We start from the raw sequence: 6000 nt of genomic DNA, 5'->3' as shown, positions 1-6000 counted from the left end.
TGATACCCAGTAATTAAAAAGAGATTTTATAATCTTAAGACTTTTATGTGTGAATTCAATGGATAATGTTCCTCTGTAAATGGTGTCTGTGAAAAACATGAGCATTTACATTTTTTGGAGATTTCAAGGGAGTTTTATTTCTGTAAAGAGAATATTATGTGGTGTAAAATAATTAAGAAAATAATGAGGTGAATCTATCTTTAATGAGATTTCCTTTATTTTGTGTATTTGTCTTTCATAATAATAACAAATACTGAGATATAATTTATAAGCAAAATACTGAACACATTTCATTTGCAAAGAAATCTTCCTTAATAATATTGTCAAACTGTATTATAAATAATTTGCCTTTAGCAAAAGCCTTTTCTATTTTAATGATGAAGTTAGCTTTACTATTTCATAAGGTTTTGATTTGTACTTCACTTTATGTCATTGCCAACATTGTTCCTGCCTCAAATAAGGACGTCAGTGGCCAAAACTTACTTTACCTTCACTGTTAAATTATGATGATTTGTTTTATCAAAACTATAAAATGTTTCATTCAATTAAACAGTCTTTTTCAATGTAAAAGTTTGATATCTTGATTATGGTAATAATCTCACAAGAGCATTTATATGTCAAAACTCAGCAAAATAGACACTTTATATGTGTACAGTTTGTTGCACAATAATGGTACCATAATTAAGTAGTTTAAAAATCACAGAGAATAGCAGTCACAGACATTTTTGTAGATACTAGTATTGTAACAAAGAAGACACATGTCAGCTTAAGGCAATAAGAGACTAGTAGACATGTACATTGACAGATAATTTTATAATATATCTAGTGCTGTGAATGACAATGCAAAGGGAGGAATGAGAGTACTATGGAAAGACACTTAGCTTAGTGGCTGTTATAGAGGTCATTTGTTGTTAGATGAGACCAGAATGGACATGCACCATATTTCGTTTCCTAGGTCTGCCATCATAACAATTTAGCAAAACTAGGTCATTCCAAAAGTATATTTTTATGCTATTACAGTTCTGGAGGCTAGACGTCTAAAATGAGAGTACTGGCAGGGTCATGCCCACTATGAAGGGTCCATGAAAGAATGCTTCCTTGCTTCTTTGGCAATATTTGGATTTAAATGCATCGTTACAATTTCTGCTACCATATTCACTTTGCCTCCTCTTTCTGTATGTGTCTGTGCATCTTATAAAAACACTGGTCATTAAATTTAATTTCCAGCCTTATCCAGTATGACCTCATCATAAATGATTACATATACAAAAATCTTATTCCATAGGAGGTCAAATCTGTAGGTTCAAGATGGCCAAAATTTTTACAAGGAAATTATTTAACCCAATACAGTTGTCCTTCTGCCCTCTTCCCCTCAAAGTTTTATTCCTCCCATATTCAAAACACATTCACAATATCCAAAAATTCCACCAAAAATCTTAACCCATTCCAGCATCAACACTAAGTTCAAAATATCATCTAAATATAATCAACTCAAAAAGTCTCAAATAATATTTTCTAAATAGTCTAAATTAAGTGTCAGTAAAAATCTGTGTATGGTCCATCCTGGGGCAAAATTGCTTTCTATTTGTAAACTTGTAAATATAGGAAGAAAGTTAATCATTTCTAAAGTATAATAATGAGATATGCATAGACTAGACATTCTCCTTTCAAAAGGGATAAATAAGAAGATAAAAACAGGTCAAGGAGCTCAAGGAAGTTCAAAATCCAGAAGAGCAAATTTCATTAGGTTTCAAGGCCAGGGAACAACCTACAATGGCTCAATGCTCTGTCTTCTCAGCCACTTATGCAGTAGTTCTGCTTTGCTGCACAACACATAGGAAACTGCAGCCCCACCTCCTGCTTGTAGAATTCAATCCTAAGCCAAAAGAACAAAGCTGGAGGTATCACGCTACCTGACTTCAAAGTATACTACAAGGCTACAGTAACCAAAACAGCATGGTACTGGTACCAAAACAGAGATATAGACCAATGGAACAGAACAGAGCCCTCAGAAATAATGCCACATATCTACAACTATCTGATCTTTGACAAATCTGACAAAAAAAAAAAAGAAATGGGGAAAGGATTCCCTATTTAATAAATGGCACTGGGAAAAGTGGCTAGGCATATGTAGAAAGCTGAAACTGGAACTCTTCCTTACACTTTATACAAAAATTAATTCAAGATGGATTAAAGACTTACATGTTAGACCTAAAACCATAAAAACCCTAGAAGAAAACCTAGGCAATACCATTCAGGTCATAGGCATGGGCAAGGACTTCATGTCTAAAACACCAAAAGCAATGGCAACAAAAGCCAAAATTGACAAATGGGATCTAATTAAACTAAAGGGCTTCTGCACAGCAAAAGAAACTACCATCAGAGTGAACAGGTGACCTACAGAATGGGATAAGATTTTTGCAACCTATTCATCTGACAAAGGGCTAATATCCAGAATCTACAATGAACTCAGACAAATTTATGAGAAAAAAACAAACAATCCCATCAACAAGTGGGCAAAGGATATGAACAGACACTTCTCAAAAGAAGACATTTATGCAGCCAACAGACACATGAAAAAATGCTCATCATCACTGGCCATCAGAGAAATGCAAGTCAAAACCACAATGAGATACCATCTCACACCAGTTAGAATGGCAATCATTTAAAAAGTCAGGAAACAACAGGTGCTGGAGAGGATGTGGAGAAATAGGAACACTTTTACACTGTTGGTGGGACTGTAAACTAGTTCAACCATTGTGGAAGTCAGTGTGGCAATTCCTCAGGGATCTAGAACTAGAAGTACCATTTGACCCAGCCATCCCATTACTGGGTATATACCCAAAGGATTATAAATCATGCTGCTATAAAGACACATGCACAATTATGTTTATTGTGGCACTATTCACAATAGCAAAGACTTGGAACCAACCCAAATGTCCAACAATGATAGACTGGATTAAGGAAATGTGGCACATGTCCACTATGGAATACTATGCAGCCATAAAAAATGATGAGTTCATATCCTTTGTAGGGATGGATGAAGCTGGAAACCATCATTCTCAGCAAACTATCACAAGGACAAAACCAAACACCGCATGTTCTTACTCATAGGTGGGAATTGAACAATGAGAACACATGGACACAGGAAGGGGAACATCACACACTGGGGACTGTTGTGGGGTGGGGGTAGGGGTTAGGGATAGCATTAGGAGATATACCTAATGCTAAATGATGAGTTAATGGGTGCAGCACACCAACATGGGACATGTATACGTATGTAACTAACCTGCACGTTGTGCACATGTACCCTAAATCTTAAAGTACAATAATAATAAAATTTAAAAAAATTCATTAAGATTGTTAAGCTAAGAAATCATAGATGGATAAGGGACACCTTCTTGATGGAAGTCCTTGTTTCAAATATTCAATAAAATGCTAACCTTAAAAAAAACAAGTTTTAAAAGTTCAACCGTGTTCTTTCATTTTGTCCCATCTCTGTTCACTTAGTGCAAGGTGGCAGTGTTTCTGCTGACCTAACATTCTCAAAAAGCATCTCAGTCTTCCATAAGTGTCAAGAAAGTCCATACCATAAGACATTAGGGTCCTCCACAGTTCCTTCCAGGATCATCCCATCCCTATAACTGGCTTCAGCTGAGGTGGTTAATAAGATCTCTAGTTCACATAACTCATTTCTCCAACACAAGACTGTACAGCCACAACTTTGATATTCTTTCCAGAGCATGCTTTCTTATCTTTTTCTTTTTTTAGTATGAATAGGCTCTTTTTCTAAATCGTCAAGTTCTATTTTTTTTCTGATGATTTCTTCCTCATTGTGTCTTTTTCCTTTTGTTTTTACTATATGTAGCAGAAAGAAATCAGGCTATGCATTGTACACTTTGCTTGAAAATCTCTTTCCCTAAATTTCTAAGTTCATACCATATACACTCTACTTTCCACAGAAAGGCAAAAATCCAATTCATGCATGTTTTCTGCCACATTATAACATGGATCTATTTTTCTCCATTTTCTAATAACATATTCTTCATTTCTGTCCTAAGACTTCATCAGAAGCACCTTTATGTTTCATATTTTAGTAACATTTTATTTAAAATATGTGTATTGTTTAAGAAATTATAAAGCTTCTCTACTTGCTTTTGAGTACTCACCAAAATCACCGTCAAATATCCATATTTCTACCAACAGTCTCTTCAAAGAAATCTGAGCTTGATTTTTTTTTTAATCATCTGTTGCAGAAATCTTCCAGCTTCCTCCGCCATTTACCCAATTCCAAAGTCACTTCCATATTTTTAAGTACTTGTTACAGTACTACCTCAGTTCCTGGTACCAAATATTTATCAGTCAGGGTTATATATAAAGAGGAATTTCTATAGAAATAGAATGAAACAAAAATACACAGATAGATGGATAGATAGATAATAGATTGAGATTGATAGATTAGATAGATGATAGTTATCTATTTTCTACATCTATCTATTTAGAAAGAGAGAGAGAGATGAACAGAGACAGAGACAGACAAACTGGATCAGGAGAACATGGGGGCAGGAGAATATGTGGGCTGACAAGTTTGACATTCATGGAGCAGAGAAGTTCAAATTTTGTAGAGCAGGCTGGCTGGCTAGAAACTCAGGCAGGAGCTGATAATTAATCCAGTTTTCACTCTTAGGCCTTTCAACTGACTGAATGAAGCCCATGCAAATTATCAACAGTAATTTCCTTTACATAAATCAACTGATGGTACATATTAACCACATCTATAAAATACTCTAACAGCAACACATAGATTTGTGTTTGATTAAACAATTGGGTAACATAGTATGCCAATTTGACACATAAAACAAATCATCACAAGTAAGAATGCGCAAGATGATACAGAAAAGGGGAAGGATATTCTAGACAGAGAATAATTTGAACACAATCATAAAGATCTAAAAAAGTGTACTAGTTTCATAGTTATGAAAATAATTTAACATCACTTGATGTCTAGTAATGAAAGGTAGCATTTGAATAGTTGAAGAAAACACAACTTAGAAAATTTTTGTTAATCCAAAAGATTGTATTCATTATACCTAGGTACTTATCAAAAGATTTTAGGTGGGGAGTAACATGTTTATATTTTATATGTTAGTTTTCTTACAGCTATAGGAGTTAGGCTAAGAAGTGGAAGGCACAGTGATTTCACATTGTAAATAAACATATTTTTCTATATAGACTATGAACTCTTCAATAAAATGTTTTATATATAGACTATGAACTCTTCAATAAAATGTTATATTCATTATTTTCTATCATATAATGCTCTAGTTCACTTTAATAACAACTGATTTTTGTTAGTATTTCCTGTTTGTTTACCTCTGTAAAGAAAACTTCACTTGAACTCACTCAGCTCTTGCTCAGAACTGAGTAGTTAAATCTTATTACTTTTATTACAAACATAAGGAAAAGGAGCATTGGAGAGGTGAGAGAAGCAGCTCATTTTACAAATCTCTCAGACATCAGATTCAAACTCAAAGTAATGACTCCAAATAACAGTTTGACTCTCCTGAAAAGAATTAAAATGATATTGGGGCAAGAAAAAAAATGAAAATATTATCTCCTTTACTTAGATTTTGAGAATGGGCTAAGAAGTAAATAAAACAAAAAGGCAACTCTTCATGTTCTCTGTGTTACTTATGAAGGTCCAAAGATATAGCTTGGAAGTAATTCAATAAGATCTCCTCCTCATTCTTTAAATATATTCTGCTGAATAATTTACTAAAAGTAGTTGTTGAAAACAATCAATTTACCAACATTTTGTTATTAAAAAATGCAATGCCTAAGAAGTATTTTTACATAGTGTGCTATGTATGTTAAATATGTATGCATATGTTATAATTACTTTATATGTATACAAGATAAAGGGCCTGGGTGCGGTGGCTCATGCCTGTAATCTCAACACTTTGGGAAGCTGAGGCAGGTGAATCACGCGGTCGGGAGATT

This window comes from Pan troglodytes, chromosome 4, assembly GCF_028858775.2.
Source record: "Pan troglodytes isolate AG18354 chromosome 4, NHGRI_mPanTro3-v2.0_pri, whole genome shotgun sequence".
NCBI classification, from domain to species: domain Eukaryota; kingdom Metazoa; phylum Chordata; class Mammalia; order Primates; family Hominidae; genus Pan; species Pan troglodytes.
This window is presented reverse-complemented; position numbering follows the sequence as displayed.